At 53.5% G+C, this 25992-nt stretch overlaps 1 protein-coding gene across 1 annotated transcript in view; it reads left to right on the plus strand.

Annotated features, from left to right (window-relative positions):
* Positions 1-23799: 23799 nt before the first annotated feature.
* The window catches only part of LOC148218045 (uncharacterized), a 93963-nt gene continuing 91770 nt past the window's right edge, over positions 23800-25992 (plus strand). The window contains exon 1 of the mRNA XM_088158039.1: positions 23800-23878. The gene's annotated coding sequence lies outside the window, so the exon portion shown is untranslated. The remainder of the gene's footprint in view (positions 23879-25992) is intronic.

Consider the following 25992-nt stretch of genomic DNA (forward strand, 5'->3'; position numbering starts at 1 on the left):
GCCTCACGGGGATCGTCGCACCTGCCCATCAGGAGCCTGCCAGAGCTCACTGCCAGCTGTGACAGCAACTGCACCAAAGGGGAAAGTGCCCGTGGCCCAGAGACTGGAACTGGGCTCCTGTTCTGTTTGTTGTTAATTTCATACTTGTTGTTATTCCTATTTCCATATCATTGCCTGAGAGACCCTTAATTTCAAAATTATACAGAGTGTTTATGACCCTCTAAAACTGGTGGAAAGCAGCAGGATCTTCCCTAATATCGACTTCTGTGCTAGTTTCACCTGGGGAGAAGAAACTCAAGAGAGAAATTCCCTGTGTGAGAACTCCCTCTGGGAGTTGATGGGACCTATTGGAGGCTGGTTTGGTTACTGACAGCCTGAACAACCAATTGCAGAAAGTTAGTTCGCTCGGTGAGCACACATTTTGAAGGCGGTAACCCAGGAAAAAACTCTCATTTATTTCCGGTGGCTGAGCAGGTAACAACGGCCCAGCCCGGGCTCCCTCCCATGTGGGGGGAGCTCGGGAGGCCGCTGGGCCCCGTTTGCAAACCAGGGAACCCGATGGCCGGGGGGAGGAGAGGCTCATTGATGAGACCTTAGCCCGGCTTCCTCCCCTACGAGCCCGCGGCTCTGGGGGGGCCCGGCTCCTGCTGCTGGCTCGGAGCAGCTTTGGAGGGGCCGAGCCCGCCCAGCCCCCGCACGGCCTGGGGGAGGCAGCCGGGCCCTGTCTGGAAGCAGGGGTGGCCATGGGCAGTGTGGGGCTGCAGCAAGCTCCAGAAAAGCTGATTAACATCTCAGCCGCCCCCACACCCAGCGCCGTGACTTCTGTGGGAAACTTTAACTCTTTAGTGCTCAGGTAAGATTTTGCAGACCTCCGGCTTTCCTTTGAATATGAGAGGGGGAAAAGGAGATGCTCCAAAGTCAGTGAAGCAAGAGCTAAGTTTCTTTAGACGGAAGGAGAATGAGGAGATGCTGTGAAGATGGCTGAAAATTACTTTTGTAAGATTTTAGGGATGAACTGATGAATATTCCTATAAACCATGGAGAAAGACACGGGGAGGTTGGAGATGTTCTATTTGATAGATTGTTAATCAAAAGCATCTGTGGTGAGAATCCTTCGTCCCGAGGAGAAAAGGGGATCTCTTTTTCAGGAGATGAAACACGAACAGAGAGAAAGAGTGATAAAGAGAATTTTAGTTTGGAACAGTTAATTCTTAAAACTAAATACCTCATGGGTTTAACATGGCCCATAAGCACAGCTTTGGGAAAGCTGTGAAGATGGGAGGAACTTCACTACTTTGCAAGTTTTTTCCCAGGCAGATGCAAATCGTGAAAGTGAAGCCATGAGAGGACTGGTTTTTTCCCTTCCTGTGGTGAAGTCACTATGGCCTGACAAGAGGAAACTTCTCTCTCCAAAGTGAACTGAAAAGGACTATTTAAGTTGGGAACTGACTGAAGTAGTTTTTTGTATGTTTGTTTTGTTGTTATGAAGGTTGGGAGAGGGAAGGAAGGAGTGCTCTAGAGATCTTATTCTGAATTTGCTTTTCTTTCTCTTTCTTTGTGTAGTTAATAAAGTTTTTTATACCCTTTCTAAGTTTTAGGCCTGCCTTGCTCTTTTGCTCCTGGTTCTGTCTCACAACAGAAAAATTAGTATATTTAAATTGGCAAAACTATAACAATGGAGGAGAGTGTCAGCAGCTGCAGCTAAGGGCTCGTGTCCCATCAGAGTCTCTAACGATGGCACCAACGCTGCTGCCTTGCAACAGCCGACTCTGGAAGGCGAGTGTGCCCTCGAGCAGAGCCGCTGAGGTCAGTCAGGGGGACAGGCTGCAGCTGAAGCTGCCAAGCGTTGCTCTGATTCTGGCAAGTCAAGAGAAAACCATGGTGACCACTTTCCCTGACACCCTTTGCCAAGCCACAAAAAATTATGCCCATAGCATCCCCTCTTTTGGCATCCTGTCTGGTGTGCATGTCTTCCTGAGGAGGTACAAGCCTTCTGGGTGCTGCTGTTCCTGTGCACACTCTGGTCATTTTTCTCTGGTGTCCAGAGCCACGTTGACAGCAGGAGCTCTGCAGGCCAGCTCCAGGAGACATCGTTCTTGCCATGGTGGCAGCAGCTCTGTGGGTCCCGAGCTCAGTGTCAGGGGAGTCTTGGCCACACAGCACTGTGGCCTGGACAGCTCTGGGGACCCGGGCTGATCGCCAGCGCTGCCACTTCCCACTGCTCCTCGCCTGCAGCAGCCAGTGGCCGTGCTCCAGCAGGGCCTCCTTGTCCCTCCCTGCCCCTCCTTCTCCCTGGCCAAAGCAGCCTGGCCACCTCGGGGCTGTCCCCACCGTCCTGCTGAGGCCAGGCCTCGAGGGCTTCTGCCACGGGCACCAGAGACGCGTCGGGGAAGCGCCAGAGCAGCCGGCTGGCAGGAAGAAGGTGGCTGTCTGGGGGCTGCTTATGGCCTCTGCCACCCAGTTCCTCAGGGCTTCCCACCAACCCATCCACACAAGTCCTCCTGGCCCATCACAGCCTCCCGCCACCCAGCGCCACACGCATCCCCCTCACGCCTTCCCACTGCCTTCTCCGGGCAGGCCTTGGCAGCACCGCAGCCCTTCATGGCCTCCCACTGTCCCGTGCCCTCCACGCCTCCCCCAGGCCTGCCTGGCTGCTGAAGGAGCTCCAGAGGAGCCGCATCAAGAGGCACCTCAGAGCCCTCAGCAATCCAGCCAGCAACACACGGGCAGGACACAGATGGCGCTTCCAGGCTGGCAGAGGGGTGCTGGCCATCTCCAGGGACCGGTCTCTCAGGGATCCCCGCCGCAGCTCCGGCCTCTGCCCGCCCGCTCTGTCAGAAGCCTTAAGGCTTCCACAGAACCACCAAAGGCCAAGGGCCTTTTGGCCACTTTCCCTTCCACTCCGCACGCTTGGCCAACTTGCCCAGCACAAGCACCCTTTTTGCCCTCTTCCCCATTGGCCTGAAGACTCTGGGCACCAAAAGAAAGCTCCTGGACCTCTGTGTATGACAACAGCAATTTACTAATCCTACAGTGGCGTGAAACAAAGTGCTTGCAGAGCAGAGGTGTTCCCTGCAGGCTCAGGTGGTCCCAGCAGACGCAGCCTCCCGGATCAGTTCTCCACGGTGCTCATACAGGACAACCAGCCCCGGCGACACAGGGAAGGCCGTGACTTCCAGAGGCGGCGGAATCCATCTCGCATCTGCTGGAGTCGGGAGGAGGGAATGCTCTGTACAACTCTGTTGATGTACAGAGTCTGAAGAGCCAGGCATGAGATGGCAGGGCTGGTGTCATCTGTCATGTCCTGAAGGGCTGGAAGAGAGAGGAACAGAGCCACAGTCAGAGCCTGCATCTGCAGGGACCTGGGGAGACCCTCCTGCCCCATCCATCCCACACGGCAGCTCTTGCCATGGCCTGGAGGAAGCAGGAGACAGCAAGGATCAGCTGGAAGGCGCTGGCCACGAATGTCCCTCCCGCAGGCCCCTGGAAGGTCTCTGTGCTCTGCCCACGCCGCCCCTCGTGCGCGCAGGGAGCAGAGCCCTCCCAGCCGGGGCAGGGAACGCAGCTGCCAGCGCCAGCCCCCGCTGACAGCCCGCTGGCCTCACTCACCCCTGCACATGAGCTGCAACTCTCGCTGCTGCTCTCTCAGGAACCGCCCGGCCATCCCTGCCAACACAGAGCCTGTCACGGCCCCAGCCGCACAGCTGCCCCGCAGCGGCGCTGCCAGCCCTGCGGCCACAGCAGCGCCTTCCCCTGCAGGGCTCAGGCCCGGCCCTCGCCGCATCCTGACGCCCAAGGACACGGCTGCGAGAGGGCGGCAGCGGCGCCGAGGGCAGGCGGGGCTCCAGAGCCCCGGCCCGGATGGCGCTGCCGGGGCAGCAGGCGGGGCTGGGGCCGAGCTGCGGCGGGGCGGGGAGGGAGCCGGGCTTGTGGCTCACCAAGAAACCTGACGGCCGCCTCTCGCACGGGCTCCTGTGGGCTCCGCAGGTACGGCAGCGCCTGGCGCAGCAGCTCGGCCGCTCGGCTCCTGTCCTGTGCCAGCTGGAGAGAGCGGCAGGGCACGGAGGGAAGGGTTGGCGCGGGCTCTGTCCCTTGGCCCCGGCCTGCCCTGCCCGCACAGCCCTGAGCGGGGCAGAGGGCCCGGCAAGGCGCGGGCTTGATGGAGCTCGGGGCTCCATCAGCTCCTGGCCTGGGGCCAGAGGAGCCTGGAGAAGAGCCCGCGTGGGCAGCCCAGGGAAGGGAGCAGCGTTCTTACCAAGCACTCGCCAAACCTCCACATCTGATCCGCCATCAGCAGGTGCTCAAGATCCCTCCTCTTCAGGAAGCTTAGTGCTGAAAGCAGCGTTTCACAAGAGGCCTGCAGAGCAGCAGAGACCCAGAGATGGCACCGCAGCCCAGGGCACAGGAGCTGCCTCCCTGTGCCAAGGCCAGGAGGAGGCTGGAGCCCATGAGGTGCCCGGGTGCAGGGAGACAGCTGAGCCCCCTGCCAGGAGGACAGCAGCGCCCAGGAGTCCTCACCTCTGCCACACGCATGTTCTCATGGTGGCAGTTGAAGAAGAGTGGCAGCAGGCTCTTGCTCACAAGCATCTTGAGGGGCTTTTTACCCTTGGCCGCTACCAACCTCATCACCTCTTGGAAGAGGCGAATGGAGAGCAGCTGCACATGGCGGTTGTCCTGTTGGAAAGGAAGCAAAAGCCCTCCTCATCAGCTGCTCCAGGCCCCTCTGTGCACAGGCCCAAAAATCCACGGGGCACCACACTTGGGGACAGCACCCAGTGGCCGTGGCTGGGGGCACAGAGCCTTACGTTGTCCAGCAGTGGCCAGAGCACGCCAGCCAGCCGCAGGGCGATGGGGCTGGGTATTGCGAGGTGTCTGTGCGAGAGCAGAAAGCTGAGCACCACGACGGTCATCTCAACGATGTCTTCATCTGCATCCCGCAACAGGTCCACAAGGCTTTCTGTCAGGCTGTACATTCTAATGTTCTGCACGGAAGACAAGGCAGGGCAAGCCCACGCTGCTGCTGCTGCCGTGGAGCCCAGGGGCCGAAGGCCTGTCCTGAAGCACTCGGGCAGCTGAACAGCAACGCAGGAGAGCTGGGAGCAGCTGCCACAGCTCCCAAAGCCCAGCCAAGCCCAAGGGGCTGCTTTCCCCAGCCCCACGCTGCCCGCACAGCTTCAGCCACTGCTGTCTTCTCACCATCGAGGGGTCCTTGCTGAGCTGCACGAGGCCTCTGAGCACCAGGCGACGCATCTCCCTGGACGTGCTCTGCAGGCGCCTTGCCATGATCTCCAGGAGGCTGTCACCCCATTCTTTGATGTCCAGGAAGTCCAGGACCTGAAAGGCACAAAGCAGTGACCGGGGTGCCCAGCTGGCAGGAGCTCAGAACTGCACAGGGCTGAGCCAAGGCAGCAGCACAGGGCACGGGCACCGTCCCAGGCAGCTGCGGCTGTGAGAGGGCAGAGAGGTGGGAGGCAGCTCAGCTGTGCTGCCCATGGGGCTCACCTCCACAAGGAACGCCATGGCAGGCAGCTGCCAGTCTGAAATGTCTTGGCTGAGGAGCTCCAAGAGGCAGGAGATGAAGCTGCAACACCAGATCATGGAGACACAGCGCATCTCCCTGGTGGAGGGGAAAAGGCATCATTGCCCGTGAGCCGAGAGGGCAAAGCTCTCCCAGGAGTGACCCACGGAGCTCTGGTCTTTTCCCAAGCACCCCGTGGGCGCTTTGGGAGGCGGCTGTTCCCGGGCACCCTCCTGTGCCAGCCTTTTCCAGTCTGCTCGTCCGTCTCTTTCTGAAAGAGCCCTCTCACCCCTGCCCATGGGAACTGTGTGGGGCACCCTGGGCACAAGTGCCGGGGGCAGCAGGGAGAAGGGGGTCTCACCTGGCCAGGAGTCCCACTGCATAGTGGTGGGTGTCAGTACAGAGCAGCGTGTCCCAGCCAGCCTTGCCTTCCATGGCTACCACAACACGCTCACACTGCACTCGGCAGAGCAGGACCTTCAGGGTCTGCACCGCAAACCTGTGTGCAGAGCAAAGCCCAGGTCATGCTGGCAGCCCTGGCTCCTGCCTTGGAAGGGATGGGGAGACTGGGAGGACTGGGATGGAGCACCTTTGGGGGTTGGTGGCAAGGCCCAGTTGCTCCTGGCACCCCTTCCAGAAGGTATCAACCTCCTCTGGCGTATCCAGTGCGCTGATGTAAACTTGGAAGAGCAGACACAGAAAGAGACGGGGAAAATACTCCAACACTATAGGTGGGCACCAGGTCAGGTTGAAGACCCTCCACAGTGTCACGGTTGCCTGCAAAAAATGAACCACCCAGAGACAACACTCAGTGCCAAGACATCCGTGTGGCAGGGCCCGAGCATGCCAGGGAGAGGCCGGGGGAGACACCTCGGGGGCGCCCAGCCTGGTGCCCCTGAACCTTGCCCCTAAGGCAGGTTTCAGCGCAGTGCCTGAGGCAGAGAGATGCAGCTGGGGGGAGGACAGAGAGCTAGCTGCTGGAGAGGTGGCCTAGGGGCAAGCCAAGGTCAGTTGCAGGAACTCACAGCCAGGGCAAAGACTCCTGTGCTGTCCCCATCGGAGGTGTACACACTGTCCACTGGCCAGGCGTTCAGCACATTGAGGAGTATCTGCAGCGCTGGCTCCGCAGTCCCAGTGGAGGACATGATCACTCCCCACATGGCCGTAGCAGCTCTGTGGGGTCAGAGCTCTGTGTCAGGGGGGTCTGGGCCACAGCACTGTGGCCTGGGCTGCTGCAGGGGCCCGCGCTGGCCGTCAGCCCTGCCTCTACCCACTGTCCCTCGCTGGCAGCACCCAGCCAGCCCACGGGGGTGCAGGCATCTTGAGGGGCAGGGAGGGAGCGTGGCAGCACGCTCAGGGGCTGACATGGCAGCACTGGCAAATGGAGAAGCCAGAGGCTCCTGGAACTGTCCCCCTGTCTGGCAGTCACCAGGGACAGGCTCTAGAGGGTAACGGGCCGGGGAACCCTAAACCCTCAAGGCAGGTGGGGCTGCTGTACCTGTCACCCGATGGGGCCCAGCGCAAGAGAGTCATCAGCACATCGCAGGGGTATTCCCTGGTCAGCTCCAGAAGGGCCTTGTCCAGCCTGTGCCCAGCAGACTCATTGGCCGTGAGCCACTTGTGGATGTACCTCACCATGGCTGGCACCTGCAGAAGGCCCGGGGAGACTTGAATACCTGCCCGAGCAGCAGGTTCCCCAGCTTCCCCTGAGAAGTGCTGCCCTTCCCACCCTATTGGTCTGGGCCTCAAAGACTGAAGGAACCCAGCAGAGCTGGCTTGAGGTGCCACACTATTCCTGGCTACAGGCTGCTTACTTGCTTTGGATTGGAGACACCCTTCTCCACAAGCAAATCCAGCATGGCAGCCCCGGTCTCAGCAGTGAAGAGGTGAAAGTTTGCCAAGAGCCCAGTGCCCACACCAGTGGTCTCTTCCCACCAAATGCACATGATGAATTCATAGATCATCTGCAGGAGAAGGGAAGGAAGAGAGGGAGAATCCATGGAGTGCTCCAAGCACGGTGCTGGGCTGAGCAGTGACAGCAGGCCCAGCCCAGGTGGGGATGGCTGCAGTACCTGCACTGTTCTGCGGAAGCGGCCACGGGCAGGGTCCTGCTCTTGTGTCGGGTCCATGGCGGCACCTGGCAAAGAGCGAGCGCAGCCAGGGCTGAGGGGCTGTGGGAGAGGCCGGAGAACACAGCCCAGCCCTGCATTCCCAAGCAGGGACAGCCCTGGGATGCTCCAGGGATGGGGTGTGGCTGCCAGGGCGTTCAGCCCCAGCGCCTCTTCTGTCCTATCCATGGGCATGTGGGATGGGATGGGATGGGATGGGATGGGATGGGATGGGATGGGATGGGATGGGATGGGGCTAAGCTGGCTCCAGGCACCAGCCCTGTGACCCAGCTCTGCTACTCACCGTCCTGCAGCAGCTGGATCTGCTCCAGCTCTTCAGGCTGCTGTGCTGAGGGAGCTGCAGCCTCCTCCTCCTCCTCCTTCACCCAGGCCAGCTTGGGCACTCTGGGTGGTGTCTGCTCCATGTCACTGTATGGAGTTGGGACTGCTTGCAGGAGAGATGTCTCAGAAAAGCTCCAGATGAGCAAGTGCTGCAGTTGAGCCTTGTAGGCACCTTCAGCAGAGAAGCCTTGGGAAGGCTACAGAACACCGTGTCCTGCAGTCTGTCCTCGAGGTCACCTGCAGAGGAAACGCTTTGGAAAAGCTCCGGGTCAGTAGGGAACAAGCTGGCTGTGTGGGGGCTCCTCACAGCACCGCTCTCTCCGTCCTGTCCCGACGAGTGCACCGAGCACTGTGGTGTGGCCGTGTCACCGCCAGCACCTATGTCACGACGTGTCACAAAGGGTCACCCTTGTACGCTCTGTCCCTTTCCTATTGCACGGTGACCACGGTGCACTGTGTCACAAAGAGCCCTAGGACACACCTCCACGTGCCCTGAGGACACCCCCACCCCCACCCCCCCCCCCCCCCAAAGTGGCTCAGCTTGCAAGGAAGACGTTCCCCCAAGGTTCGAGGAGAGCCCAACAGGGATTTTAGGAATGGCTCAAACAACAAGCAGATGCTCCTCTGCTCTGCCTGCTCAGGGCAGCAGAAGGAGCCCCCACGGTTGCCGATGCAGCTGCAGCAGGAAGGGCATCGGGGCCTTCCACAGCAGCTGCCAGGGCCGCTCTGGGACAAGACCCGGTGCTGGGTGGCCGTCACACACACAGGAGTGTGACACAGACACGGGACGTATGGCCCAGGGCACGAATGCTGCTCTGAGCCCTGGGAGCAGTGAAATCAGCAGGTGTGGCAGAGTCCCTGCCAAAGGAGACCTGCCGCCCCCAAGGCCTGCCAATGCTGGTGCCTGCTCCTGCCACAGAGACCTGTGTCCCCTGGGGACTTCTCTGCCAGAGGACAGCCAAAGCCCACGTGCATTGGTGTGTGTGCTCCTTTCTGCAGGCGGCTGTTGGCAGGAGCACCTGGTGGCAACACTTGGTCTCTGTCAGAAGCTGTTACTCCTTCCTGGAATGATTTTTGCTTGGAAGTGATGATCTGCAGTGTCCACGCATCTCCCCAGCCCATCACTGCCTCACACACGAGGTGACCACCAAGCCACTCTCCGGCCATCTGACCCGCAGCTGAGCCCTTCCCAGAGTGCCCGCACCCGCAGGGAGCGCAGGGCTGGATTTGGCCGCCAGAGAGTTGGTGACCCTCGTGAGATCCTCGGTGCATTTAGTTCCTACAGGAGTGTGGGCACCACTGGGAAATTATCTGCATGCCTTGTTAATTGGATGTTCTTCCACCGCTAGCCTGGGACAGGATCTCTCCTGCTCCTCCTCTCAACTCCAGGGCCTCTCCTCAGCCAATCAGAGAAGGCACCAAAATAATTGAGCCAATCAGAGCACGCGGCGCTGATGACTCCTCAGGCAGTCCCAGAGCGCCCAGAGCTCCTCACCTGGACTCCACCCGCGCCCCGCCCCCAGCGCCCCCCGCCAGGAGAATTTGGGGAGGGGGGTATCGCGTTTAATCTTCTTTTGTGTTTTTCTAGAGTCAGGATTAAATGCTCGAGAGACGGAATTTCGTGTTTGGACTCAGATATTTTATTCTTATCTATATTACAGTGAGTTCTACAGCACTTCTAGCTAACAGGTCAAAAATGGACACGTATCTCTCTCTACAAGGCCTTTTAAGGGCCAATCTGTCCACTTAAGAACACACAGCTAAATTCTTTTTACTTTTAACCCAACAACCAATCACCTGTGACCTGCACGGTGGAATTTTCTATCCAATTACAAAAGTAGCAGCAAGACCCGTGAAGAAGGTGAAAAAGAAAGAAAACTCCACCCTAAAACCTCCATCTTGTTTTATATATATATATATATATATATATATATATATATATATATATATATATATATATATATTAATATAGTCTAAAACCACAAATTCTAAATTTTCCACCATGGGACATTACACACGTCTATTCAAACTACACACCAGTGATTCCAGTTCTATCACAATTCTGGAAAGCTTCTTCACAGCCTCAGGTCAAAAGCAGTGTTTTCCTGGGGGTCAATGCCTGTCAGCACAGAAAGCCCAAACCCCTCAGTTTCCAGGGTTCCAGCAGGGGGGAGGTGTCAGACCCTGCCCGGCGCTGGCCATGGGGCGTGTGGCGGGGGCCCGGAGCCCTTGGCTACTGTGGGCTGCTGGGGGGCTGCTGGGGGGACACCCCCGGACCTGTGTCCTGCACACACAGCGCTGTTCCAGGAGATGGTTTAGTCCGAGTGTCACTTCATTCACGGCACCGACCGGCTGAGGTTCGTGGAGAGGAACATCTCCAACCGGGAGCAGTTCCTGCACTTGGGCAGCGATGTGGGGCTGCACGTGGGGACACACCTCCTTTGGGGACAAGGCTGCCAGGCACTGGAACAGCGACCCGCAATGGATGGAGTACAGACGGGCTGCGGTGGACAGGCACTGCCGGCACAACTACGAGTTGTCCAGCCCGTTCCTCGTGGAGCGCAGAGGTGAGCGTGGGGCAGAGCGTGTCCCCTCGGGCCCTGCCCTGGGAATGACCCTGGAGCCCCTCAAAACCTCCCTGGGAATCACCTGAGACACGTCAGCCCTTCTTGTTCCCACCCTCGGGCCTCCTGCCCCTCACCCCAAGTGACTCCGGTTGCTCTCCCAGTTCATCCCAGTCTCTCCTGCTGTCCTTACAGTCCGTGTCACCAGAGTATCTCCCATTTCCTCTCAGTCCACAGCCATTCCATTCCCTGTCCACTCCCCGAGCAGAAAAATCTCTCCAACCCCTTCCTCCCACCCAATGGGGATCACCAGGACCACGGATCACCAGGACTCTGGCCAACGAGGGTCACTGGGGATCATCCAACACCGATCCTCCCATGGGGGATGGAGCTGGAGCAGAGCACGAAGCTCTTCCCACACTCGGGGCTCTCACAGGGCTTCCCTTAGTGGAGCCTCCGTTGGTGATGGGTCAAGTTAGAGCTCTGTGAGAAGCTCTTCCCACACTCAGGACACTCGTAGGGCCTCTCCCCAGTGTGGATGCGCCGGTGGTCAGTGAGATGGGAGTTGCGGTTGAATCCCTTCCCGCAGTCGGGGCAGCGGAAGGGCCTCTCCTCTGTGTGAATCCGCTCATGTAGGAGGAGATTGGAGCTTCTCTGAAATCTTTTCCCACACTTGGGACACTCGTAGGGCCTCTCCCCAGTGTGGATGTGCTGGTGTTGTCTCAAGTCGCACCTCCACCCAAAACTCTTCCCACATTCCAAGCAGGTGTAGGGCCGTTCCCCAGTGTGGCTCACCTTGTGCCGCATCAGGCTGGAGCGCTGGCGGAAGCTCTTCCCGCATTCCCCACATTCATAGGGCTTTTCCCCAGTGTGGACCAGCACATGCTGCATCAGATTAGAGATCGTCATGAATCCCTTCTCACATTCCCCACATCTGTAAGGCCGTTCCCCAGTGTGGATCCTCTGGTGCCGGATCAGCTCGGAGCTCCAGCTGAAACCCTTCCCACATTCCAAGCACTTGTGGGGCTTCTCTCCTCCAGGAGACTTCTCCACCAGCTCTGAGCTCCGCCTGCATCTCCAGCCTCCTTCCTGGCTCGAGGAGGGTCTTTGCTCCTCACAGCTCACTAGGCTGGGTTTGCAGCCCCTCGTCCCACGGGATCTCCGGGGCTTTTCTTCCTCCTTCATCTGTTCACACCTTGGGAACGTAAAATTCTGGTTTGGGGAAAAAAACAAGAGGGGAGTGCCTTGAGTTGCGGGTCCCTCCTTGCCCAAATGTAAACCAGGAAATTATTGGGCATATGATGCCTGCAAGAACCTACAAAATACCAAGATTCAGCCTAAAAATCCTCCAAAACATCATGACACAGATAAGAAACTCCGCATAACAGCAAGATTTACCCAAAACCTCCTCCAAAATATAAGCATTCAGCCCCTGCAAAAAATCCAAAGCACCAACATTTAACCCAGTAATGCCCAGAAACACCAAGATGCACCCCTGTGGAAATCGTGGATCCCCCTCCCCGGTCACCTGCTGAATGTGGCGAGGGCAATGCTCCTGGGGCTGGGGGTTCCTCCTTTCAAAGTGCAACTCAGGAAGTCATTGGGCATCTTGTGTCTGTAAGAACCTCCAAAACACAACGATTCAGCACAAAAATTATCCAAACATCAAGACACAGATCAAAAACTCCCCAAAAAGCAAGTTTCAGCCCAAATCCCTTCCAAAATATAAAGATTCAGCCCCTGCAAAAAATCAAAGCACCAGCATTTAGCCCAATAAAGCTCACAAACACCAAGATTCACCCCTGTGAAAATCATGGACCGTGCTCTTCAGTCACCTGCTGCATGCGGGGGGAGCAACGCTCCTGGGGCTGGGGCAGAGGCTGCAGATACAGGGAGGAGTGGAACATTGTGCTGCTTCCCGTTTCTGCTCCTCCTCTGGTATCCCTACTCTTCCTCACAGGCCTCTTCCTCCCATTATTCATCTTTCTCCTGCACAATCCCACCTGCTCCTCCCACGTGCAGCGTTTGACCATTTTGTTCTTCAACCCTGCTTCTCCTTCCCTTCTCCTGCTGCCCCCAGGCCCAGCACCCACTGCCGGCTCCCTCTTCCCCCCAAACCCACAGCATCCCAGCGCAGGGGCAGCGATGGAGCTGGGGCAGCTCGGGCTGGGGCAGCGCTGGGCTCTCGGCCGCTCCCGCCCGCACTCGCTCCCCACTGCAGCCGCTGCCGCCACCACAGCGCGGGGGGGCCCGGCCTTGGCGCTCCCCCCCTCCCACCTCCCCAAATTCCCCTGCCGGGGGGCGCTGGGGCCAGGAGACAGACGAGTGACAGATCAGGGGGGCTGGGAAGAGTCGGCAGCCAGAGAGCACTGAAAATCTCAGCAGTGACTACAGTGGCATCTTCGGGGACTAAACATGGCAGGGCACCCATGGAGGGTAGAAAGGGAAAGCCAGGAAAGGCTCCTGGCTAAAGGGATGATGATCCCAAAATATCTCTGAAGGGTCCCAGGGGAGCATCTTGAGGAAGTTTGAACATTCTCCCAGAGGTAATCAAGGACAGGGACACCCAGGGGGGCAATAAGGGAATTCGAGAAGGGATTTAGACAACAGGGGATGGAGGTGTTGGTGTGCTGGGAAGGGATTGGGTGAAGGGGAGTGTGCAGGAATATGGTTCAGGCAAGAAGAAGCAGCAGGAGCAATCTATGTGGGAAGAGAAAGGATGATGGAAAAGAGGAGGAAGAGAAAAATACTGAGGATGGGGATGTGTTTCAGCAGGCTCTCATCCTCAAAAGTTGCCAGCTGCTGCAGATCCTTTGTATCCCCGGTTGCCAAGACAGGCACACAAGGAGGTCAGGATTGCAGGGGGTTTCTCTGTGCTGGGCAGCGGCAGGAGCGGGCGCAGAGGGGCGGCACCGGGAGCACGGGCTGGGGGCCTGTGGGGAGCTGCGGGGCCGGGCCGGGGCTGTGGGGCAGCCGGGGCTCAGCGCCGGGCGCTGCCTGAGCCCAGCACCCCCCGGCAATTGCAGGCCCGGCAGTGGCCCCCGGCCCCCAGGAGGCTGCGGGACGCCCCGGCCGCTGCCCGGCCCCGTGGAGCTGCCGGCCCTGCCCGCCGGGGGGGCCGCGTTTGGACACTGCGGCAGGACAGGCACCGGCTCTGGGATACGGGCTGGCCACGGCAGCCACAGCACAAGGAGCAGCACGAAGGAACAGCTGGGAAATGGGCATTGGACGTGCAAACATCCAGATTAGCTTTTAAGCATTTTCCTTGGGTCAGTGCAGAAAGGAATGATTTAGCAGAAAGCTCAGCAGCTGTCAGAGGATGAGCACCCCCAGGCACTGAGGGGGCTGCAGGAGGGGCAGAAGAAGCCCCTGGAGCACTTGGTCACAAAGGCACAGCAGGGGAATGCAAGAAGGGATGAGGAAAAGGCCAAGGGGAAGGCAAAGGCCATGGCAGAGTTTCTACAGCCCCTGAGGGATGAACCCCAGGGCCCAAGGGGGCTCCAGCACCCAGGGGCTCTCACATCCTTGCACCATCTTCAACCAGGTGCCCTCCTCACACTGACACCATTCAGACCTTGATGGCAAAGATGCTTTCTGGGGATGCCCACTTACACAGGATGGTAAACTGGATTTTGCCTTTGAGTGGGAACAAGAGGTAGAAGGGAAAAATGAGAAAGACATGGACGGTCCTTCTGCAGGGATGCACGGAAGCACCAGCCTTATTGGGGCAAGCCTTGTAGAAAATATCACAAGAATTTACCCCACACCCAGGGATTGGGTTAATGCAGGATGTGGATGACTTGCTGCAGTCAGGAGGACAAGAAGTGGTAGAAGAAGCCTCTGTGAAATGGCTGAATGTTCAGGCTAAAAAACGTCTTTGAGTATATGAAAAAAAGGAGCAAATGTTGGAGTAAAAGGTAAAATATTTGGGACATATTTTGACTGAAGATTTGTGCTGTATTGACCCGGAGAGGGTCCGGAGACGCTCAGAAGTCATCCAGGACTGAAAAGGAGGTGTAAGAATTCTGAGCGTTATTAGGAAATTGCAGGACCTGGATTGAGGATTCTTTCTTCTACCCATAACATTGTATCACTTTCTAAACCCCAATAGCCTCAAGGCTGTGGTATGGCAGGACGAAAGGAAGAAAACGTGAGAAAATGAACAATAACAAAATGATTGGTGCCCCACCTATGGCTCTTCCCGACTCAGAAAATAAATTTGAATCCTAGGTGTCTTATGAGTACATATTAAATTATTGGCTTTTTGAAAATATTAAAATGAATGCTCTATGTTGAAAAACTTTCCTGTATGAACATAGTTTCTTTTAGCTTTGCTATTAACAGAACTTATAAACAATAGTGATAAATATATTTTTTTGGACTACAACATTTTGATGTAAAAAGCTTTTGTTCATTTAACTAACTCAGAGAATGGTAAAAAAGATAATCAGGAAATTCTTCACATTCCTGGATTATGGGACACCAGAGCCCTAGGGAGGGAAAAATTAATGATTTACAGGTTGGGGAGAATGATTGTGAATAATGCATGAAGGTCTATGAATATGCAACATGTTGCTGCATTTAGGAAGTGTTTTCTGAGTCGGTGTGTGCCCTTGGCTGAAGGCCAAGCATCCGGCCATTATAACCTTTGGCCAGAGCCAGGGCAGATATTCAATTCTCTCCCTTGGAATTGATCTTTGCAATTCCTTACCCTGGGAATTCTCCCCCTAGTGCGGGCTGGAGATAAGGGATGTATATTTCAAGCAGTCTGTGGCCAGAATCCTGTCTCTTGTGAAATCTCTGCCACAGGAAGCTGGGCTGGCACAGAGCCTGCCTTGGCACTTTGCTGTTCACAGCATCCACCCAGGACTCTGCCTCTCAATTACACTCACACACTGGGCTGCCTGCGATTCCACTGCTGGAAAATATACCAAATTTACAGTTTTTTACATTTCATTTTACTAGTCAGTCTCGGTTTGCCCTCAGGAAAGAAATTTTAAAAGGTATTGTTTATGGACTGTTAGACCACTCAACAGAGATGAGTTTAACATCTCAACTGACTGGGAATAGCCCAAAAGATTCCCACAAAGATAACAACATTGAACAAAACATCAAGGAAACATCAGCAAACATCAAGGAACACCCACCCCAGACACTGCCCCTGGCCCAGATGGAGACATCCGATCTGGAAAAGACTGAGAAGGAAATCCAGGAATGCGGATCTAATTAACATGAGAAGAGGAGAAATCTGAGTGCAATAGGAAACCAAACACTAAGAACTACACAACCTGGAAGCAATAAACACTAAACCAATGGATTTCAATGGGTTCAGACTCTAAAACGTTTAGGAAAAATCCCGTAAAATTCACATCTCATGGAATGATTTTCTCTGCACACCCGGGCTATGTGTGGATGAAATTATTTCTGTTGCTCATCCTGACCAGAATCAAGTAATGCTTTAACTCTCTAATACTAAAGACATTATTGAAGAGTTTTTGTTTTTCCTGGAGTTTCAGTGACAAGATTACACAATTAGAAAATTTTTTCATATTAATCCTACTTTTATTTTATCAGTTAGGTTTGGACCAGGGGTGTGACAAGCAATTTTTACTCCTAGGAGAAGATGCAGAAAAGACTTGCTTGCACTGGAATATTTTTCTATATATTTGTGGCTGACTCTTAATGATGGCAGAATTTCGGAATGGGTTTTTCAATGCTCACCTTTAAGTTGCATTTTGCAAACTTAGAAGAGTATTAACCGTAAGGCTTTAACACATAAATAGTTAATACAAAATCGTTAAAATAAAAAAAAAAAGAAAAATAAAGCAGATTGTGAGGGTGGACGTATGAATCACCTAAAGGCTGCTCTGGAAGAAAATCCTAGTTCCAGGCAGCCAGGAGAGGAGTTTTAGAAATGCAAATTAACATTGCTCTGGAGAAGTGTGGACAATGCCCAAGGGCCTTCTTGCCAGGGGGAGGAATTTCCCTGAGTCCATCTGCCCCTCACCCCCAGCTCTGCCTGCTTGCACAGATGGAATTTGCACAACTAAAGGCAGAGCCCATAGTGAGGATATCTGACTGCAACAGAAATTGGTTAAGCTGCAAAGGGAAACAGCAAACGGAGAATATTGAGCAAATTTCATGAAAAAAAAAGTGTGTGTGCGGGGATCATCCCTCTCCCCAAAGCAATGAGGTGTTTTTGCTAGTCCAGAGAAATCAGTTGGGAATCCAAACATTTTATCATTTCATAAGATAAAAGTGTTCAATTGATGCAGCCGTGGCAGGAGGGAGCACCCAAAAAAGGGAAAAAGATGAACGGCCACCAGAACAAATGCTACAACACCATGGACCAGCCCCTGGGATCCCTAACGAATTCATATCAGGACACAGAAAATCCATCCATAATTTGAGTGGCATAATTAGGTTTAAAAGTATCCTTGAAATAATAACCAAGCAGACAGCTCCAGCTCCTGACCTTCCTGCTGACCAAGGCGCTGAAATGAGGAACGAGACATTTCACCATGGGATGGGATCAGATTATCTACTTACAGAAGAAGGAGGAGTTTGTGGAAAATTAAGTGACACAAACGGCTGTTTGCAAACAGATGATAACCGAAAAGTGGTGAAACAGATAGCAAAGGAAATATGAATTTAGCTCGTATTCCGGAGAAAGGATGGGAATGGGACACGTTTTCGTGGTTCCCTGGCAGACCATGGCTTAAACGAATGCTGCTCCGCCTCTGACGTGCTGCAGCAACTCTCAGCTTTTTACCATACACGACACCTTGCGCCAAAGAGGATGCAGGAAAAGAGATTGAGTCACTGGAAATTAAAAGTTAGTAAAGGCAATTCTTGAGAAAATGAGAAAAGGAGGGATTGCACGCAGTAAGATTAATATCGTAGTAGGGGTGCATATTAACGAGGACATGCAGTAGGTGGATTGGGAAGTCTGAACCTTCCAAGTACCTCAGCCAGTGGGGAAAGGGAGAGGGAGATGCAGACGGGAAAATGAGGATAAAAAGGAGGCTGCGTTTCAGAGACCGCATGGCAAATGCCGCATGGCCTCTCTCTTTGTTCATCAATAAAGTCACTTTTACAGGACTCCTCTGTCTCCTGCGGGCACACAAACCTCTGGCCACGGGAATTTTCCCGCACAGCCCCGGGCACAGGGCAGACACCTCTGTGCCACCCACAGCAACCGGGACGAGCCAGCGCTGCTCCGGCACCGGCTCCTGCCGAGGCCCCAGCGGGAAGGAGACCGCGGGCAGCCGCTCCCGCAGCGCCCTCAGCCCAGCGCCAACACGGGCCGGCACCGGCACAACCAACCCGCCAGAGCCCCCTGCCGCCCCCTCGGCCCGCAGCGAGCCCCGAGCCCCCGCACAACCGAGCGCGGCTCCCACCTGCGCTGGGGCCGCCTCCGAGCTCCGCCGCCGCCTGTGGCTGAGGAATTCCATGGGATGTGTTGCCTTAACCTTTCTGACCACTCCCAGCCCATCTATGCCAGCACTCAAGCCCTCAAAGAAGGTGTGAATAAACTTCGGGTAGATCATGGGTACGACTGGCTGAACTGGCTCTTAGGGCACTGGGGACTCACTGGCTGGATCAGGAATTTAGTTAAAATAGGTTTGTATGTATTAGGCATCATATTATGCATTGAAGTAGTTATTCCTTGTATTTTACAGTGTGTTAAGAATTTAATCGACAAATCGCTTAAGAGTGTATTTTTAGTTAAAAGAAACGGGGGAGATATGGATATGGGTAATGCAAATGAGACTGATAGTACTGCAGATTTAATCAGCAAATGCAGCCTGACAGCGAGTATGCCTGGCAAGAGCAAACAGAGATCTGACTGCAAGAGGACTGGATCAAGTCTGGGTTATGGGAAATAAGATTTTACTCAGTCCAAATGTAAAGTTTGTCTATGTGAGAGTTTGTCTATGTAAGGTTTGTCTATGTGATTGCAGGAAAATATTACCAGCCTTCCTGTAAATGGTATATAAGCACATGTAGTGCTCAGTAAAAATTGGATTTTGATCACCATTCAGTGTCCCCGTCTCTCTCTCATCGTCGATAGTTCAAGTCCTCCCAGTGGGATCCTGGAAAGAGAATGGTGGCACATCTACTGCCTGCTACCCCCTCTAGGCAATATTCAACTGTTTCGTTCACAGACTCATCTTCCAGCACTCTCAGTGGGCTCAGCAGAGCCACTTCCCACTGGTGGGGGCAAAGAGCACCCTCTGTGCCTTTGTGGTGGGAGCAGACAGTGTTGTCTCAAAGGAAAGGTCAAAGAGAGACCAAGCTGGACCTCTGCCTCCTGCCCCTCACCCCACAAGGGCAGGAGGGCACAAAGCTGAGCTTTTTTTTTTCTTTTTCTGTCCTGTCATTTCCAGGAGCTTGACTATCTCGAAGGAGAGGATTAGAAGGATTTCTTGAGGATCACTGCCAGTGCACAGCACACATGGCATCCCTCACCCCTTACATCATCCTGGGATGGAGGGGTAGGAACCAACAACAGCCCTACCCCACTGCTCCAGAAGCCAAAATCCCCATGCAAGCATTTAGTTATGGCCTTCTTAGAGAACCACATTCCCACCCAAATCTTCCCCTCTGCAGCAGCTCATTCCCACAGGAACTGGCAGAGCAGATGGGGTTTGGACATTGGCTGGCTTCCATTGCACTCCTTGCCCTGGAGCTGGCACGGCAGGAGAAGGGCTCTGGTGAACCTTCTCCTCCTCCCATGTAGGCTCTAACCCAGCTGCCAGAACTTCAAGTTCTCAGAGCACTTCTGGGCTCTGAGCAGCGGCCACGGGAGGAGGAGATGCAACTCCAAAGGCAGCAGTTCCCAGGCCCAGCTCCTGCCTTCCCAGTGGGGCTGTTCGGTGGTTCAGGAGAGGAAGGGAAGGGCAAGTGCAGGTGGCAGTAGCTCATTTCCGACTGAAAGAGGGAAAGGTAATTTATTCACTTTGAAATCCCTGCATTCAAGCTCTGATCTTAACCTGAAAGAGAAGTAGCACCTGCTCGTGTTAAATTTGGGTGAAGAACAACTGTTACATTTGATATGGTAAGCAGTTCAATTATCTGAGGGAAAATGTACAGCAAAAATTAGCATTCACAGAGAGACAGAAAACAGCAGGAGTTGGCAAAAGGGAGGAGGAAAAGAAAGCACACCCTAAGCCAGTGTTTCACCCAAATCCAGGATTTTCTGTTTGTAAGGACTGGAGTCCCCCCAGGTCCCTCCCCCCAATAAACGGGACCGAGGTGAACTGGGAAGCTTTATTGGGAACACTGGAGCAGCTGTGCTTGGGCAGAATGACAGCGGGGCTGGGTGTGGGACACACGACTCCTCTAAAATCAGTGTGGGGATGTGTTGGAGTGAGTAAGTCAAGAGTTTGTCTGAATCCTCCAGAGAGAGATCAGAGTGCACGGATTGAATGAAATTCTTGAGATGGATTGAAATATGTTAAGCCTCTCACACATAAAGCAGAGGTGAAGGTTTAGGTTGTAGAACGAGGGAGCAATAAGTAAGTAAATGGAATAAGTTTTAAGTGCTTTTAGTGAGTAAAAGATCTTAGAGGCCAGAGAAGTAGTACATATTCTAGTTGTTATAAATGAGAGACAAAAGTCTCGATATTCAGCAAAATTTAGATTGCTTTATTTGATAAAGAAAGAGCAAGCAGCGCTGGGGAACGTGAGGGGTCACCGCCCACTCCACGCTCCACCCAACCTTGGTTTGCAGCCTCTTCTTATACTGTGGGTTCTCGTTGTACACAAATTCACAAAGCCTTTGGGTGATAATCAGTCACAGATAGCCATCCGGTCCTTCTAGATAACCACCAGAGAAGTTCTTGGAGTCTGGTCCTTGAGATAGGCAGCATTGATCAGACAAAGGCAGGAAGGACTTTTTGGGAAGTCTGATTTTGCAAGCGGGTAGCCGATACAACTTATTTGAAAAACATAACATAACATATTATAATGTAAGATAATACAACATAATATAACATAACAAGGTGATTTTAAACAGAATTATTTTATCATATAATTTCCTTTATCTAGTGTCCATGCTTCATTTCAGAGCTTAGTATACTGGTTTATACAAACCCCAATGCTTTTGTGATTAACACGAATCTTTTGTCAATTATCACACCAGTCAAATCCAAAACAGTGGGAGCATTCTGACAAGTCTCCGAGAAAATCCTAATGTATTTAACACTAATGCTCCGAAGAAGATCAGATCTTAATCTGTAAACACATTCCTGGTAGTCAGAGGCCATCTCACTAGCAGAGGGGAGAAGCTTCCTGCAGATGCAAGAGCCTCCTTGGTTTCATGTGAATCTTTCCCGCTGCAAAGCGTGGGGGGTTCCCCACTGGAACAGGGACAGCGTTCTGGGAACTGACTGTAGGCTGAACACAAGTGGCTCCAGGACACTTCCTGCTGGGACACTTGCCTCTGGGAACAGCTTCTTGGAGATGGCTGGGCTCCCCTTTTTACTTCCAGGCATTTCCTGCCCATCTGCATCCTCAGGGATGAGGCTGTTTGTCTCACAGCCGTGGCTCTGACGGAGCAGGGACGCCTGTCCAAAGGGCTGCCTCCCTCTGCACTCTGGCAGCTCTCACCCAGGCTCTGGCAGGGGTGAAGGCTCTTGCAGAAATATCCCAAGGCTGGAGATCTTCCTCACCCTGCTCCTCCACTGCTGATGCCACAGAGTTCCCTGCACATAGGAACATCACCTTTTCTTCTGGAGGAACCTTTTCAGCACAACACCAAGGGTCTTCTCCTGCGGCAACACCACAGCATCCTTAAAGCCGTGGACTAGCAAGTGACAGCTCCTGGAAACTGCTGCTGTGTGTCTGGCTGCAGGAAACCCCTTCTGGAATGCCCTTGGTCTCCATTTTTTGCTTTCTGGATTTTCCTGGCCAATCTGCATTGATTGCCAGCGAAAATCGCGAGGGTGCGGCGTGAGCAGCGGCCGAAAGCGCTGAGCGGGGCCATCAAACCCAGCCCAGCAACTCCCGGCGTTCGCCAGCCCAGAGGTGGCGCGGACAGCGCGGCCGAGGGTGGAGAACCTGCCCGGCTGTGCGGGAGGGCTCTCACGTGGGAATGTGGTTCTCTAAGAAGGCCATAACTAAATGCTTGCATGGGGATTTTGGCTTCTGGAGCAGTGGGGTAGGGCTGTTGTTGGTTCCTACCCCTCCATCCCAGGATGATGTAAGGGGTGAGGGATGCCATGTGTGCTGTGCACTGGCAGTGATCCTCAAGAAATCCTTCTAATCCTCTCCTTCGAGATAGTCAAGCTCCCGGAAATGACAGGACAGAAAAAGAAAAAAAAAAGCTCAGCTTTGTGCCCTCCTGCCCTTGTGGGGTGAGGGGCAGGAGGCAGAGGTCCAGCTTCGTCTCTCTCTGACCTTTCCTTTGAGACAACACTGTCTGCTCCCACCACAAAGGCACAGAGGGTGCTCTTTGCCCCCACCAGTGGGAAGTGGCTCTGCTGAGCCCACTGAGAGTGCTGGAAGATGAGTCTGTGAACGAAACAGTTGAATATTGCCTAGAGGGGGGTAGCAGGCAGTAGATGTGCCACCATTCTCTTTCCAGGACCCCACGGGGAGTACTAGAACAGAGGTCTGTGAGGCTGAGAGGTTGAATATTGCCTGGGAGGGTGGCAAGCACTGGATGTGACTCGTCTCATGTGGGCACTGGCCTGGCCTTTCCTGTTTGTGCAGAACAAGCTCACTGTTCACCACGGGTGTTCTCTTTCCAGCACAGATTCTCTGCGTGTTGTTTGCACTGGGAAGGAGATTTCTAGGTTGTCTTTTGTTTCTTCATTAAAGGCGAATGATGGTGGGCAGAGCTCTGCAGAGAGTGAGATGAAGAAAGGAACAGGGTTGGTTGTCCCTAAGAACATGTGAGGAGAGGAACAGTCCCCTTGTCCCCCCCCCCCCGAGCCTCGCCAGAGTGAAATAACTAAGAAATTGTCCCCAAAGACCGGGTTTTGTGAAGCCTTGTGCTGCCTGCAGGAATGCGGGACCTGTCTTCGAGTATGTGTGTGGGGGAGGGTTGGGGAAGTAAGAAGAACTTCTAGTGACATATTTTAACTAATTGTAAGCATCAACGGTGCCACAATGTCCCACCCATATTCCACTCTCCTGTCCCCATCCCCACCGTGTCATGATCTCACAGAGAGACCCACAGGGGGCTCGGGGCCAGGAGGGCTCTAGAAAAGTGCAGTGCACACGTGTGCCAGTGTGCAGAGCTCTGTGTGCACACACAGACACCGAAGTGCACACGTGTGTCAGTGTGCACAGCTGCACACACGGATATTTTCTAGCGTGTCCAGATGTAAGAGTGCCCGTCCTGCTTTGCACAGTGTCCATGTGTGCGGGTGTGCACAGCACTGTTCACATCTGTGCACTGCTGTGTACACGTGTGTGGAGTCTGTGCACAGCTCTGTGCTTGTAGGTGTGCACAGCTCCGCAAGGGTGAGCACGGCTCTGTGTGGGACATCCGTGTGTCAATGACACTGCACGTATTCGTGTGCACGAGCTCTCTAAGGACAACAGGTCTTGTGCTTGTGGGCAGGTGAGCATTAGTGGAGACTGTGCCTGGGTGGGTGTGTGTCTGTGTGTCTGTGTGTCTGTGTGTGTCTGTGTGTCTGTGTGTGCCCGTCTGTAAGAGCCAAAACGAGCTATGTGGGGCTCCAGACGGCTCTTTAAAATGCTGTTTTTTGTATCCAGATGATACCGCAATTCACAGGTCGTGGAGCCTTTTCAGCCACAGCTGTAGGTTCGTCTGAAGCTTCTCTAGTTCTGGTTACACTGCATTCTATACTTTCCATTACAGAGCATCCTTTACTGTTACCTATAGCCAATCCTTACTACTAACATTACCATATTCATGTTACTATTGTCCAATCACCAAAGGTTAGTATGACACACTTTAAGCTCGAAGTACTTTTTCAGTTTTCTTGCATTGGAAAATTCTGAGATCTTTTCTCTACTTGCCACGCCAGCTTTCTTGTTTGTCTGTGAAAACCTTTTTGCTTGTTAAGAACATCTTTTGTTTGAGATGGATTTATCCTTTGCTCCAAGTCATACAAGCCCCGTCCCCCTCGCTCGCTCTTTGTCTCCTGGTGGCGGCGGCCCCGGGGCCGGGCTCTCCCCGGCTGTGCCCAATCAGCGCGCGAATTCGAGGAGTGACAGCGGAACCAGCCAATCGCCGCGAGGGGCGGGCTCTGCACGCGGCACGGACTCTGCTCCCTTTGCCCGAGCTCCGCCATTTCTCGGAAACCTCGCTTGAGGAGCGGGCAGGAGGCCAAGGAACCGCTGCTGCCCTGAACCGCCGGGAGCTCGGGGTGAGCGGGAGCTGAGGGCGCTGGGAGCTGGGGGTGAGTCCGGGATGGAGCCCAGACCCACCTGCAGCCTCGGCAGGAGCCGGTGCCGGAGCAGCGCTGGCTCGTCCCGGTTGCTGTGGGTAGCACAGAGGTAGCTGCCCTTGTCTCTGGGGCTCTACGGGATAATTCACGTGGCGAGAGGTTTGTGTGCACAAAAGAGACAGAGGAGTCCTGTAAAAGTCACTTTATTCATGAACAAGGGGAGAGGCCATGCGGCATTTGCCATGCGGTCTCTAAAACGCAGCCGCCTTTTTATCCTCATTTTCCCGGCCGGATCTCCCTCTCCCTTTCCCCACTGCCTGAGGTACTTGGAGGGTTCAGACTTCGCGATCCGCCTACTTCATGCCCTCGTTAATATGCACCCCTCCTTTTGTATAACATCCGATATTCCCGGCTCTGTTAAGTGTTTCTCCTTCTCGAAGTTCAGGAATTGAGAAGGATCTTGGCTGAGCAGTTGTCCGTGCCAATTAATTTTCTGAAAATGATGGTTTGTCTTGTTACTTCCTTTTGTACAAATTCCTGGCCCTGTCTCCAGGCACATTCATCTTACTCTGTTCAAACCCTCTTCTCATTTTCTCAATAATTATCTTTACTAACTTTATTACCATTGACTTAGTCTCGTTTCCTGGATCCTCTTTGATTTTGGGATTATTCTGAGTGACCTCATTCCCTGTCCTTTTGTAGCCGTTTCTGGATCAGGAGGCCTGGCTGCCACCTGCGTCCCCTTGCTCACCTGCTGAATGAGCTGCACTCAGTGCATGGTAAAAAGATGAGAGTTGCTGCAGCACATCAGAGGAGGAACAGCATTCGTTTAACCCATGGTCTGCCAGGGAACCACGAAAACGTGTCCCGTTCCCATCCTTTCTACATTTGGATTGGAATATGAGCTGTTTTCTTCTTTCCTTTGTTATCTGTTTCACCACTTTTTGGTTATCATCTGTTTGCAAATAGCAGTTTCAATCATTTAATTTTCCACAAACTCCTCTCCTTCTTTTAATAGATAATCTGATTCTATCCCATGGTGACATGTCTCATTCTTCATTTCCTTGGATTGGTGGGCAGTAAAGTCAGGAGCTGGAGCTGTCTGTTTAGTTATTATTTCGAGGACAGTTTTTAACCTAATTATGCCACTCAAATTATGGATGGATTTTTTTTGTCTCCTGGTACGAAATCATTAGGGCTTGCAGGGGCTGGTCCGTGGTGTTGTAGGATTTGTTCTGGTGGCCGTTCATCTTTTTCCCATTTTTGGGTGCTCCCTCCAGCCAGGGCTGCATCAATTGACCACTTTTCTCTAAATAATCATCAAATACTTGGATTCCCAACTGATTTCTCTGAACAGTGACAGCATATGTTGGACTGGGGAGAGGGATTATTCCCCCCTCCCACATTTTTCATGAAGTTTTCACAACGTTTTCCTTTGCTGTTTCTCTTTGCGGCTTAACCAATTTCTGTTGCAGTCAGATATCCTCACTATGGGCTCTGCCTTTAGTTGTGCAAATTCCATCTGTGCAAGCAGGCAGAGCTTGGGGTGAGGGGCAGAGGAAATCAGCGAAATTCCTCTCCCAGGGAACAAGACCCTGGTACATGGTGCACAATTTCCCCTATCAGTGTTAATTTGCATTTCTAAAGCTCCTCTCCTGGCTGTGCCTGGATCCAATGCTTCTATTCCAGAGCAGTCATTGGGTGATCCACAAGTGCACCCCCCACAATCTGCATTATTTTTTGCCATTTTTTTTTCCTTTTTAACAATATTTCTTAAATGTTTATGCATTGAAGCATCACCTTTAAAGCTTTTCTGGTATTGCAAAATCCACCCTAAACATGAACATGGAAAAACCCATATGGAAATGTTGCCATCATTAAGAGCCATTCAAAAATATACACAAAAATTTCCAATGCAATCAAGATTTTCCTACTTCTTCTCCAAGGAGTAAAAATTGCTTGTCACATCCTTGGCCCAAACCTAACTGACAACACAAAAGTAGGATTATTCTCCACTAGATGGAGAATTACCAGGGTAAAAAATTTCACACACCAATTCCAAGGGAGATAATGGAATATCTGCCCTGGATCTG

Source organism: Sturnus vulgaris, unplaced genomic scaffold, assembly GCF_052056855.1.
Source record: "Sturnus vulgaris isolate bStuVul1 unplaced genomic scaffold, bStuVul1.hap1 Scaffold_195, whole genome shotgun sequence".
NCBI lineage: Eukaryota > Metazoa > Chordata > Aves > Passeriformes > Sturnidae > Sturnus > Sturnus vulgaris.